This window comes from Ovis canadensis, chromosome X, assembly GCF_042477335.2.
Source record: "Ovis canadensis isolate MfBH-ARS-UI-01 breed Bighorn chromosome X, ARS-UI_OviCan_v2, whole genome shotgun sequence".
Classification (NCBI taxonomy): domain Eukaryota; kingdom Metazoa; phylum Chordata; class Mammalia; order Artiodactyla; family Bovidae; genus Ovis; species Ovis canadensis.
The window spans coordinates 107,631,558-107,646,928 of NC_091727.1; positions in this window are offsets into that span (position 1 = coordinate 107,631,558).

Consider the following 15,371-nt stretch of genomic DNA (forward strand, 5'->3'; position numbering starts at 1 on the left):
GCACGCTGCAACTAGGGAAAAACCTGCACACAGTGAAGACCCAGCACAGTCAAAAATGAATAAATGAATAATTTCTAAAAAAGATCTTGTAAGCCAGTTTGTGAGTTTGAGCCTCATCCTTAGGGTAATGGGAAACTATTGAAAGTTTAAGAAAGAACATGATTAAGTTCATGTTTTGTAAAGCTCATCTGACTACTGTAGAGAATGAATTTGAAGGCTCAAAAATGGAGGTGGGGAAACTATTTGGAGAATTGGAATAATTAAAGTAAGAGAGTAATAAAAAATCCAGTAGTAAATGATCCATTCAGTGATTGATGAATGGTCTTCTTTTCTTCACAGCTGAGAGGACCCGAGCTTAGGAAACCTCAATATTTTAAACTCCCCACCATTGGTACTGGAGGAAGATATTATCTTTGTTATCCCAAAGAGCAAACAACTCTGTCCTTTGCATTGGAGGAAGATACTTTCTCCATCTTCCAAAGTTGTTTGCTATATAAACATCCTTAAGAAAATAGTCCAGAACAAAAACTCCCAGTGCTTCTGATGAGAAGATGTGCACACAAGTGAGAAGCCCTTAGATAATTGTCTACCAACAATAATATCTCCCCTTGAATATCAAAACCCATGCATGTCCTATATTCCTGTACTGGCACAAGAGTTATAATTTTGTGGTCACTTTGACAACATTGAATTGTCAAAGCCTTTATATAGAGACCAGTTTGCTGTGAGATCTTGAGATTTTTGCTCATTGTAGAATTGTAGAACTGAGTATGCTGCCACAAAAATATTCTCATATCTTTCCTTGCTCTAGCACTTAGGAGTTTTCCATTATTGCCACTGTCTGGATTTAGAGGAATGAAAATTAAAGGCACATGGCTGAATGGTTATTTATTTATTAGACTTTCTAAATTGCTCCTTCATGGAGATTGGAAATGCAGAACATGACTGCTACCAGAACCATTTAATGTGAAAGAAATGACAGCAGCTACAAGGAGCAAGAGAAATGCTTAACTAGTGGTGTCTCAACAAATAGTAAAACTACATTAGATGTGTCCTTCAATGTGTTAGGACTCAGAATCAAATGGGGCTACTGTGCTGGTTTCATACAGTGAGAAAACATCATTTATATTGTCTAGAGAAAAGCAAAAGATTTATGCTACTTTGTAAAGTGCTTGGAAAATTCCAAATTTAAATACAGTTTACAAAGCTGAAAGGGAAGGAACCATGAGTTTCTGATCACTTTGCATATGCCATATGCTGGTACTTAATTCTCATAGCAACTCTATGAAATCATTGTTATTCTCATTTTAAAGATGAGGAATATGGATTTTGGGAAATGTAAGTAACTTGCCCAAAATGTTATAGTTGTTAAGTGACTGATCTAGGTTTGAGTTTAGGTATAACTCTCAATACTTGTGTTCATTCTGTGCTACCGTCTACCTATGTATAAATTCTTATAACTTCACAGGTCAATTGGAATGACTATTTCTCAGGAGTACTTGGAGATGCTTAATGAAATACATTGATGTGCCCAAGTCAATATATTATTCTTTGAGGGGGAGACTTAAAACTGTAAACGAAAACAAGAAGCTAGATCAGTTAATAGAGCAGTGACTGCGATGGATTGGGGTGAGAAAGTGCACGTTCAGCAATGACCATTTCTTGAAGAGTGGAAAGCCTTCTAGAAGCAACCAGTGTGTATGTGTGTTATCTAGTTGGATACAAGATGGTATATAAATCCCCTATGCCCAATTCTGCCTCAAAGAATGTGTTCACAGTGGATATGGTTGAATTGTCTGTACTACTCAATCAGGTGAACTATCTGGAGATTGCTTCATTACTCAAAAATAATTCATTATAGTAGTTGAAGAAAACTTTGTGGTCTTACTGCCCACACTTTCTGTTAAAAAAAAAAAAAGGTCAATTCAGTTATAGAGCTCAGTGAAACTTGATTATTTGTGTCCTGTGGACAAACTAATAAATCAAAGAAGTGATTTAACAGGATTTCTCCCCTTTTCAGGCACTTGGAGTTAGCGTCCTATAGACATCACTTAAGAGCCTGAAATAATAAATACTGCTTTTGTCATTCTTCCCTCTGGTCTTTAGTACGGACTGTGTAAGATTTTTCTTTAACTTTTTATTTTCTGTTGGGATATAGCCAATGTTGTGATAATTTCAGGTGAACAACAAAGGGACTCAGCCATGCATATATGAGAATGCATTCTCCTCCTCACCAAACAAGGCTAACACATAACATTGAGCAGAGTTCCCTGTGTTAGATAGTAGGTCTTTTTGGTTATCCCTTTTAAATATAGCTGTGTATGCCTGTCCATCTCAAACTCCCTGTCTCTTCCCCTCATCCTTCCTCCTGGCAACTGTTAAGTTTGTTCTCTGTGAGTCTCTTTTTGTTTTGTAAGTTCATTGGTATCATTTCTTTTTATATTTCCACATATAAGGAATGTCAAACAATATTTCGTCTCTGTCTGACTTACTTTTTTACTCTTACTACTCAGCCATTAAAAAGAAAGAAATAATGCCATTTACAGCAATATGGAAGGACTTAGAGATTGTCACACTGAATGAAGTGTAGGATTTTGAGATGAGCATAGTAAGGAGCAACAATATTTATGTTTTGTAATGTTAATTGTGGAGCTATGCTGATACTTAAGAGTGTTACCTTGTCTGCCTGGAGTTACTCAGGTGTATGATTCAGCTTGAACTCTGAAAATTAATCTCAACATGTTCCCAAGAAAATGGAAACCTCTGGAATGAAATGCATTACTGAGAATAGAGTCCAAGGTCACAAATAATCTGGATTAAATATCTGAAGAAAGGCTGTATAGAATCAATTATAATGAAAAAGCTTAGCAATACACACTGGAAAATGATTTGAGAAAAGAGTGGAAAATTGATTATTTGTTTATGAATTTGGATAAACATATTTTCCACTTAGTGCCTTTAATGAGAATCCTTGTAATGGAATTAATGGTGTTAAATTTAAAAAATGGATTAAAGAAAATATTTTTAAGTAACATAAAATTAACCTGTGAGACTCATAAATACAGTTTATATAAGGCAAATAAGGATTTCTTAAAAAACTGAAAAGTGCAGTAAATTGGGGGAAATTGGGATTGTTCTTTTTTTTAAAAAATTATCTTGTAAGTAATATATGATATCTGAGGAATTAGTGATATTTCCCCATGCCTTCATGCAATATTGGATAAACTACATTGCTATTAGTAAAGTCCTGACTTTCTTCCAAGAAAATCACAACTTTTAATTGATATTGATGGTTCTTTAATACATTATTGTGTGCAGACTTGGGAAATGCAAGGCTGATGTCTGAATTTATATTGTGATCAGGAATTAGGGATTGTAGAGGTAAGAGTTTGGATGTGGGAAGCTTTTATTTATTCCTTCAGTAGGAGAGTTTTAAAAGTAATATTTTTTACTTTAAGCAAATATCAGATTGTTTTCTGAGCTATTTGAACCTAATGAACAGTCAGCAAGAGAGTGACTCTTCCAAACTAACTCTTCAGAGTTTTCCTTCCTTTCCCTCTCCTTTTGTCTCCCCTTCCCTTTCACCAGAAAATTTTTATTGACTCTCTACTATATGTCAGATAGTTTTGCCAAGTTCTAGTGGTTTAATGGTAAAGAAGAGCAACAAGTAAATGAATTCAAATGCACTGTGATCAGTACTAAGATAGAAGTTCAGTGTAATCTGTAAACAGAGAGGAAAAACATCTCAGTCTGGATTTCTGGGAAGTCTTAACATAGAGAGAGACATGAGGATAAGTAGTAGTTAGCCAAGAGAAGAAAGGAAGAATGAATGTGCTTTTGTGGAAGAAACAGAATGTGTCAAGATTTTGAGGTGAGAGCAAACTCAGGATCTTCAGGAACTGAAAGTTCATTCCTGGAGCAGAGAGCCTGAAGGTAGGAGTAGTAACAGTGGGTAAAACTTGGGAGGGAAGCTAAACAATAAGGACTGTAAAGCCATGTATTAGACTCAATACTAATTATAATGAGAAACCATTGAATGATTTTAAGTAGGGAATGGCACAAACAGGTATGTTTTCAAAATTCACTCTTATGGCTCTGTGCAACTAGTAGGGCAGAGTGGAGTGGAAGGGCAGAAGGAGAGGTGTATTATCATTTAGGAAGGTGTTGTAACAAGAGCTTCCCCAGTGGCTCAGATGAAAAAGAGTCTGCCTGCAATGTAGAAGACATGGATTTGGTCCCTGGGTTGGGAAGATCCCCTGGAGAAGGGAATGGCAACCCACTCCAGTATGCTTGCTTTACAATTCCATGGACAGAGGAGCCTGCTGGGCAACAGTCCATGAGGTCACAAAGAGTCAGACAAGACTGAGTGACCAACACTACAACAATCAGTATGAAACAAAATGGAAGCATGGACTAGTGTTGTGGCTGTGAAGATAGATTCAGGAGATTTTGGTGCTGTAGTTCACGAGACTTGATGAACCGCATCAGCCAAGGCTTAGACCACTATTTTCTAAGCGAGGTAACACTGTAGGAAGAGAATTATGGAATTGGAGTGATAACTGAGTTTTTCCAATGAGATGTCGCTTTGCAGTTATTTCTGAAGCTGTTGGATATGTGAGTGGAATGTAGAGGAGAATTTGGGTGGCGGTGGTTTAGTTGCTAAGTCATGTCCAACTCTTGCGACCCCGTGGACTGTACCTTGCTAGGTTCCTCTGTCCATGGGCTTCCCCAGGCAAGAATACTGGAGTGGGTTGTCATTTTGTCGAGAATTTGCGATGAAGATGTAAATATTATTCATCAACATATGGATAGTGATTGAACAGCAGAACAACAGGGAGAGTATATATAGTAGTAAGATAAGAGATTAGAATAGAACCCCACTCATATTTAAGGAATGGGAAAAGTAAAACTAGCCATCAAAAGAGATTAGAAGGGCGAAAAATCTGGAGAATGTGCTTTTATGTAAAGCAAGGGAGAAGAGGATCTTGAAAAGGAGCCAGTTGGCTTTAGGATGAGTATTACAAAAGGAGTCATTAGATTCAACAACTGTGATTTTAGCAAGAGTGGTTTCAGTAGAGTGATGAGTATAGACACAACATTGAAATAGATTACAAAGTAAATGTGATTTGAAGAAGAGTTTGTGGCTCAGATGGTAAAGCGTCTGCCTACAATGCAGGAGATTCGGGTTTGATCCCAAGGTCGGGAAGGTCCTCTGGAGAAGAAAATGGCAATCCACTCCAGTACTCTTGCCTGGAAAATCCCATGGATGGAGGAGCGTGGTAGGCTACAGTCCATGGGGTCGCAAAGAGTCAGACACGACTGAGCGACTTCACTTCACTTCACTTGATTGAATAACTGGGGGAGGGGGTGTGTAACAGGGGCCATAGATCTTAGTGGTAGTGGTGCTGGGGATGTATCCTAGAATTTTGCATACTGCATTGTTGTTATGTCTGGGCTTCACAGGTAGTGTTAGTGGTAAAGAACCCACCTGCCAATGCAGGACATGTAAGAGATGTGAGTTTGGTCCCTAGGTCAGAAAGATCCCCTGGAGGAGGGCAGTGCAACCCATTCCAGTATTCTTGCCTGGAGAATCCCATGGATAGAGGAGCCTGGCCGGCTACAATCCATAGGGTCCAGGGTCGGTCATAAATGAAGAGACTTAGCATGCATGCACACATTGTTGTATCTAAGTCTCTTCATTTATGCCTGACCCGTATGGGGAGGGAGGAGGGAGGGGGGTTCAGGATGAGGAACACATGTATACCTGCGGCGGATTCACGTTGATGTATGGCAAAACCAGTACAATATTGTAAAGTAATTAACCTCCAATTAAAATAAATAAATTTATATTTAAAAAAAGCTTCAAATTATGGAAAAAAAGAAATACTTGCCTAAATCAAAGTCAGTTTATCTCCTACATTTTCTTCTAGAAGATTCATAGCTTTATGTTTGTGTTTAGATCTATGATTCATCGTAAGACACTTTTTATACATGATGTGAGGTTTTTTTGTTATTTTTGCACATAAATATCCAGTTATTCCAGGACTATTTCTTTATTTTTATTTATTATTATTATTTTTAATATAAATTTATTTATTTTAATTGGAAGTTAATTACTTTACAATATTGTATGACTATTTCTTGAAAAGATTGTTCTTTCTCCACTGAACTGCCTTTGTTTAAAATCATTTGCCCATTTATGTGTGGATCTATTTCTGTACTTTACATTCTTTTAATCTGTCTCATCTTTAGGCTAATACCACATTGTCATAAAGCTTCATAATACTGAAATTTTGACTGTTCTAGGGCCTTTGCATTTTCATATGAATTTTAGATCCAGCTTGTCAATTTTCACATAAAAATCTAGAGAGATTTTGATTGGGAATACTGCTTTTAAAACTAATTTATTTATTTTAATTGGAGGCTAATTACAATATTGTGGTGGGTTTTGCCATACATTCACATGAATCTGCCATGGGTGTACATGTGTTCCCCATCTTGAACTCCCCTCCATCTCCCTCCCCATCTCATTCCTCAAGATCATCCCAGTGCACCAGCCCTGAGCAGCCTCTCTCATGTATCGAACCTGGACTGGCGATCTATTTCACATATGAATATATATATGTTTCAGTGTTCTCTCAAATCATCCCACCCTTGCCTTCTCTCACAAAGTCCAAAAGTCTGTTCTTTACATCTGTGACTCTTTTGCTGTCTCGCATATTGGATCATCGTTGCCATCTTTCTAAATTCCATATATATACTTTAATATACTGTATTGGTGTTTTTCTTTCTGACTTACTTCACTCTGTATAATAGGCTCCAGTTTCATCCACCTCAGTAGAACTGATTCAAATGCATTCTTTCTAATAGCTGAGTAATACTCCACTGTGTATATGTACCACAGCTTTTTTATCCATTCGTCTGCTGATGGACATCTAGGTTGCTTCCATGTTCTGGCTATTGTCAACAGTGCCGTGATGAATATTGGGGTACATGTGTCTCTTTCAATTCTGGCTTCCTCAGTGTGTAGGCCCAGCGTGGGTTTGCTGGGTCATATGGCAGTTCTATTTCCAGTTTTTTAAGGAATCTCCACACTGTTCTCCATAGTGGCTGTACTAGTTTGCATTGATTGGGAATACTTTAAATGTATACTAGAATCTGGGGAGAGTTGACATCTTAATATTGAATTTAACCCATGCACAAGATCTCTTTTCATTAAATGAATTCTTCTTTAGTTCATCTCAGCAATGTTTTGTTGTGTTCAGTGTATAGGTCATACACATCATATTTATCCCCCAATATTTCATATTTTATGCTCCTTATGAAGTTTGTTTTTAAATTGAGTTTTTTATTGTTTATAGGATAATTTATAATTGATTTTTAGTTAAACTTTTTATTTTTAGATAATTTCATATTTATATGGAATTGTAAGAAATGATACAGGAAAATTCCACATGTACTTAACCTAATTTGTCTCAGTGGTAAAATGTTACAAAATTGTAATACAACATCATAACTGGGCTATTGATATTGATACCACCAAGATACAGAACATTTCCATCACTACAAGGATCTCTTTTATATAGCCCCATCCACTCTCATCATTCCTTCCCACCTCGACCTCTTATTCCCTGGAAACCATTAATCTGTTATTCTTTGTATGATATTGTTATTTAAAGAATGTTATATATAAATGACAGAGAAGGCAATGGCACCCCACTCCAGTACTCTTGCCTGGAAAATCCCATGGACAGAGGAGCCTGGTAAGCTGCAGTCCATGGGGTTGCGAAGAGTCGGACATGACTGAGCGACTTCCCTTTCACTTTCATGCACTGGAGAAGGAAATGGCAACCCACTCCAGTGTTCTTGCCTGGAGAATCCCAGGGACAGGGGAGCCTGGTAGGCTACCGTCTATGGGGTCGCACAGATTCGGACGTGACTGAAGCGACTTAGCAGCAGCAGCAGCAGCATATATAAATGAAATCATATAGTACATAACCTTTTGGGAATTGACTTTTTCATTTATCATAATTATCTTCAAATTCACCCAGGAAAGATAGAAATATATCACTAAAATGTGTGTATGAGATTTGTATTATCATCATAATTTCCCTTTCCTTCTCTTTCCTACTTTTTCTGAAAATATAGTATTAACCAGGTTGGACACACTAAAGCAGTAGCCATGTGATCAGTGGAAGATGGTGGAATCAGAACTAGGTAAAGTATCTTTAAACTTCAAGTTGTAGCCATTACAGTTCCTATTTTCCTTTTCAGACCCCTAAGAGGAATGAGAATTGTAGTTCACCTTAGCAAGACCTTTTCTCTCCCCCAAACTGTACATACGCATTTACATATATATGTATGCATGATTTATTGTTGTTGAAAGTTTATACTTTCTTTTATCTAAATTGTAGTGGGGAGTTCTTTGGGCATTTGTCAGATTTTTCAGGAATTTAAAATATGTGCAAACAGCAGGCATTTCTTCAATTGGATAACTAATTTCACACTTAACCAAATCTTCTCTCTTCATTAAGAGCAGTGCCAAGATAACTGAAAGAAAAATGCAATGCCAAATAGCAACACCTGCCCTATATTTTCACAAAAGAGACAATTTAGAATAGGTATTCTTCTGTGGCTAATAGAATAATTGCACACTTAGGGCATTCATATTCAGCATGGATATCATTTCCCTATTGCCGTGTTTCTAAGGAATCTGTCGCCTTGGTATCTAAGCATTGAAACACTTTTTAAAGAAGGAAATTCTTCTTTAAGTCTACTGTCTACCTGTAATTTGTGGAGAGCTATGTAGCTGGGCTTGCGTCTAGGCCTATAACTTGCAGTTCTGCAGATTTTAGTTAGTTTTTTTCTGGAGAGCACATCTCAGAGCTGAGAACTATTCTAGTCCACTTGCATTCACAGTACCAGATGCTCTTGAAAGAAATAGGTAGCTGGAAAGATGTGGGGCAGGGACTGTGTAGATATTTACATATACAAATGAAAATGTGCATACATATTTATACATTCTGGCTAGTACAGATTTAATGGTTCACAGACTCACTGGATCTAAGGTGTTAACAGCCTTTTCAGAGGAGAAATGGTTTCAAATTTAGGAGACTGAGTCCAACACTGTTTTTAATATCAGTAACGTTATAATGCAGTTGGGGGCTTCCTATTGCTTCTGAGCAATTCTCATGAAAAGTCCTGGGAGAGTTTTACAGAGAAGGTGAGTATAAAAGACAATGTGTGTAAAACTGACAATCATTTAATTATCATTATATAAAGTACTTGCAATAAATTATAAAATTTATTTCTTTATTTGAATTCTTATATTCTTTATATGAATCAATAAATTATTTACATGGACCAGTGTGAAGATGGGCATGTGAGTGGTACAGTGTGTTTGTGTGCTCAGTTGTATCTGACTCTTTGCAAAGCCATGGACTGTAGTCCGCCAGGCTCCTCTGTCCATGGGATTCTTCAGGCAAGAATACTGGAGTGGGTTGCCATTCCCTGCCCCAGGACAGTATGTTTACCATTCCAGTTTAATGGTAACACTGGGGTTTACATTGCTTATGTATGGCAAAAGCAATACAGAATTGTAAAGTAAAATAAAGTAAAAATAAAAATAAATAAATAAAAAGCAATAGCCAAAATTAAAAACAAAACCTGAAAATATACACTTGCTTAGAGGATATTTTTAGGATCAGTTTACTTTGATTATGAGCAACTGATGACCTTGTCTATTTCCTAGAAGCTCTGGGAGATTCTGTTTGTCCTGATTTTGCTTTTAATATTAGAGGGAGAGAGAACAAATGAGAGCCCGAGGAAAGAAGGAAAAGTATCTGAATGGAAAAAGAAAAAATAAGTCAACCATCTGGGTGTTTTAGATTAATTTAGATGATATAAGAAAGAGAGTGACTATTTCACACACCCTTATCAATGAATTCATTCCCTTTTTGGATGAAACTTTCACACAAGTTTTGGAATTTCATCTAAGATACCAATTTTTCAAATAGTTGATATCTAGCCACAGTCTTAGTGTATGTGAGGCTAAGGATTCATGTGTTTGAAGATAATCTTCATAGAAGACATATTTCAAGTAATCTTTTAGATAAAATAATCCTTTCCCACTTTTCTTCCCATAAAATTTGCCAATGCTAGATATTTCATATAATTATAATTAAATGTTACATTTTGTGTCTTTCTTCTTAGCAAAATGTTTTCAAGGTTCGTTTATATTATACCATGTCTCAGTGCTTTATTCCATTTTTATGGATGAATAATATTCCATTGTTTATGGGTGTTGTGTGTATATCATACAAATGGTTACCCATTCATCTGTTGACAGATATTCATGTTTTTGACAGTTTTTGGCTATTATGAATAAGCTATTATAAACTGCCTTGTACATTTGTATTTAAATACCTGCTTTCAATTTGAGTAAATTTGTTGGATTATAGGGTAACTCCACGTTAACTTTTAACTTTTTGAGGAACTGCCAGATTGTTTTCCACTGTGGCTGCTACATTCTCACCAAGCAATGTATCACTACACGAGCTCCAGTTTGATGGATGTTGGAATGAGAGAGGTTTATTACTTATATATGCTTATAAGATAACAAAATTGGGGACTAGCATCCTGGTCTTTTTGGTAGAAACCCATTATTTATTACATCATTCTGTGGCTCAGATGATACTATTTTGGAAATTAGTTATTTCTGGGCATGGAGAAAAGGTTTGTGTGTGCATGAATAAAGAAACAATAAGAGGGATTTGCCAAGAGTTCTGTCAGATATTAGGCTCTCTTAACAAGCATTTTGGTTGTTTTGTTAAATATTATAACAACTGACTTTGCTAATACTCATCACAAAGTAGCCTACAGGAAAATTCACATACCATAAATTCAACCTTTTAAACAGTAAATTCATTTTTTTTTCCATTCATAGGTTCTACAACCATCACTATCTAAGTTTAGGACATTTTCATCACTCCAAAAAGAAACTTTGTACTCATTAACAGTAACTCCTCATATCCCCTTTCCATTCAAATCCTAGCAATAACTAATCTATTTTCTATCTCTGGATTTCCCTATTTCTGGTCACTTTATATAAAGAATCTACTTTATTCCCTTGTAAAACTGAATACTATTCTGTTATATGGATATACCATATCTTTAAACTTCATTGATCAGTTGATGGCAATTAAGATCATTTCCACATTTTGGCTATTATTAATAGTGCTGATATGACCATCCATGAACAATTTTTTGTGCAATAATGTATTTTCATTTCTCTTATATACTCAGAAATTGAATCACTGTTTCATACCATGGGACTTCCCAGGTGGCAGTAGTTGTAACTCTATGCTTTTTTGGAAAACTGCCTTTCCCATAGTAGTTGAATCATTCTATAATACCACTGGCAGTATCTGAGGGTTTCAGTTTCTCCACACCCTCAGCAACATTTGCTACTGTTTATCCTTTTAATTCCCATATCTGAGATGGGAATACCAGACCACCTGACCTGCCTCTTGAGAAACCTATGTGCAGATCAGGAAGCAACAGTTAGAAATGGACATGGAACAACAGACTGGTTCCAAATAGGAAAAGGAGTATGCCAAGGCTGTATATTGTCACCCTGCCTATTTAACTTATATGCAGAGTACATCATGAGAAATGCTGGGCTGGAAGAAGCACAAGCTGGAATCAAGATTGCCGGGAGAAATATCAATAACCTCAGATATGCAGATGACACCACCCTTATGGCAGAAAGAGAAGAGGAACTAAAAAGCCTCTTGATGGAAGTGAAAGAGGAGAGTGAGAAAGCTGGCTTAAAGCTCAACATTCAGAAAAAGAAGATCATGGCATCTGGTCCCATCACTTCATGGAAAATAGATGGGGAAACAGTGGAAACAGTGTCAGACATTTTTTGGGGGGAGGGGGCTCCAAAATCACTGCAGATGGTGACTATAGCCATGAAATTGAAAGATGCTTACTCCATGGAAGGAAAGTTATGACCAACCTAGATAGCATATTCAAAAGCAGAGACATTACTTTGCCAACAAAGGTCCGTCTAGTCAAGGGTATGGGTTTTCCAGTAGTCATGGATGTGAGAGTTGGACTGTAAAGAAAGCTGAGCACCAAAGAATTGATGCTTTTGAACTGTGGTGTTGGAGAAGACTCTTGAGAGTCCCTTGGACTGCAAGGAGATCCAACCAGTCCATTCTAAAGGAGATCAGCCCTGGGATTTCTTTGGAAGGAATGATGCTAAAGCTGAAACTCCAATACTTTGGCCACCTCATGCGAAGAGTTGACTCATTGGAGAAGACTCTGATGCTGGGAGGGATTGGGGGCAGGAGGAGAAGGGGACGACAGAGGATGAGATGGCTGGATGGCATCACCAACTCGATGACGTGAATTTGAGTGAACTCCGGGAGTTGGTGATGGACAGGGAGGCCTGGCGTGCTGCGATTCATGGGGTCGCCAAAGAGTCGAACACGACTGAATGACTGAACTGAATGGAACTCATCCTTTTAATTTTTAGTCAACCTAGTGGATGTGAAGCAATATCTCAGGGTGGCTCTATTTTGCATTTTACCTGATGGCTAATGATGTTGGGCATCTTTTTATGTATGTATTGCTGATTTGTATATCTTCCTTGGAGAAATATATTTTCAGATCCTTTATAGATTTTTAATTGCTTTTTTTAAAAATCTTTTTAGTGTTCAGTTAAAAGCCATTTGGTGCTTGTGGTAAAGAACCTGCCTGCCAGTGCAGTTAGATGTAAGAGACACAGGTTTGATAACTGGGTCAGGAAGATGCCCTGGGCATGGCAACCCACTCCAGTATTCTTGCTGGAGAATCCCATGGACAGAGGAACCTGGTGGGCTACAGTCCATAGGGTCGTGTAGAGTCAGACACGACTGAAGCAACTTAGCACGCATGCACGTAAATATTTTTATGCATTCTGGATGCAAATTCCTTATAAGATACATGATGGGAAGTATATATTCTCTTATTACGTGCATTGTCTTCACTTTCTTCATGGTTTCCTCTGAAACACAAAGGTTTTAAATTTAACCCAGGTTGCCCACATTGCAGGTGGATTCTTTATCAGCTGAACCGCAAGGAAAGTGGAAGAATACTGGAATGGGTAGCCTATCCTTTCTCCAGAGGATCTTCCCCACCCAGGAATCCAACCACGGTCTCCTGCATTGCAGGCAAATTCTTTACCAACTGAGCTATCATGGAAGCCTTGACACAGTCGTATTTATATTTTTCTTTTGTTACTTTTACTGTTGGTGCCCTGTCTAAGATGGCTTTGTATAACCTGAGGTCTGGTGATTTACATCTATTTTTTGTTCTAAGAAGTTTGTATCTTTAGCTCTTACATTAAGGTCTGTGATCCATTCTGAGCTAGGGGTTCAACTTCATTCTTTTACATGTATGAGATATCACAGAAGTGAATTGTGATAACAAGTCAAGTTGAAATTAACCATCATAGCTTTGTTCTCTTACTGTGATAGTATAAGCAAGAGGTCAAACGAAAGATTCTTGCCATTTTATGGACCCAAGTGTTGAGGAGAGGGAGAAGAGGAAGGTTTGGGAGTCAAAAGGGTACTAAACAATGGAGATAAGGCCCTTGATAAGTAAGTCCCATTGAGGCACATGGGATAGGAATATAGATGTGCATAGTATCGTGGCCTGTGTTGCATCTGACTGCAGTTCCCTTCAGAGCTTGAAATACAGTGCCTTGTACCACATCTGGTGTGGAGAATGCAGCTTTCCTCCATTAGGCCTGCCAGATCAAACCTTCACAGTTGCTTATGGTCTGCCTGAAAGGTCACTATAGGATTTTGGCTTGAAGCCAAACTTCTCAGCATGTGATATAGCTATTTGTCCCTGAAGAATTTGTTGAATTCCTTCCCCATTGAATCATCTTGACATCCTTTTTGAAAATCAAAAGGATTTAATTATGGACTCTCAATTTGGTTCCATTGGTCTGTATGTCTATCCTTATGCAAGTACTACATTGTCTTGATTGCTGCAGCTGCAAAATATGTTTTGAAATCAGGAAATGTAAGTCTTCCAACTTTGTTCTTATCAAGATTCATTTGACTATTTTGGATCCTTTGCATTTCCATATAAATTTCAGGAAAGTTTTGTCAATTCTTGATGTCCTTCTCAGTCATAAAAACTTAAATTGTTATCAGGGTAATCTATTATATCATATATTTTTCAAAATTGTTACTTAGATGTGTCATATATAGTAGCCTTATTAACAGAATATGTGATCACCTGGAATACCTTGCTTCCTTTTTTTCTTAAAGAGATGAATTTTTAAAAGGATAATTGAAAATAAATTTTTGAGTGCCTAGACTAAATACAAAACCACGTATAGGCATATCTCATCACCTTATTTATTTGGAATTTTTTGGAACATGGATGTAATACAATGTAATAAAAGAAAAAAAAATTTAAGGAATAGAATGAGAAGAGAATTCATGAGAAAATGTTGTTATTAAAATGTAATGATTTTTATTAAAAGCCAGTAATAATATTTAACGAAAATGACTAGAAATTGATATATACTTCATGGTTTCTAATTTTAGTCTCACAACTCCAAGTAAGAGGAGGGGAAGGCTGATGTTTTTTATCTAATTTTACAGAGATGGAGATTGTAGCTCAGAGATTTGAAGTGATTTGCCCTAAGTCATACAGTAAACCGAATAACAGGCCTTGAATCTGTTTTCACTCATCATATGTAATACTCTTTTCCTCTAAGCCACCTGTCTTCTTATGGATATAAATTATTATTTTATTCATAATGAAAATTTGCATTGAGTTTAGAGTTGAGTTTAGAAACAGAATTACATAAGATGTTTACATTCTATGGCAGTTGTAGACTTATCCGCTTGATGCCATTCTCCCAGTCCTTCATATATATATACTTTGACTAGTCAATCCCTTTGAAGAGCTTAGCATCCAGCTGCATAGATCCACATGCATATTTGAGGCAATATGAAGGCAAAGTGGCAAGCAAACAGAAGAAATTAAATGACATTCATAATGTATAACAGAAAGAAATTAATATGGGAGGGGTGGTAAAAAGCTTTGTATTGGGAGACAGAAGTCTAAAGCCAAGTTTCAAATACATTCACAGATATAGTTTGAACATATAGTAGGCAATGTGAAATTAGAGTCTCCATTAGGGAAGGACCATACCCTATTTATTCCAGAATTGTCAGTGAGTAGCGATTAGCAGGTTACTATGTACAGAGTAGGTGCTCAATGATGTAAGTCACCTTAATTGAAGGAATACTGCATCCTACAGAGGGAGAACAATATGTGTAGGAGTGTTATAACATGTATAA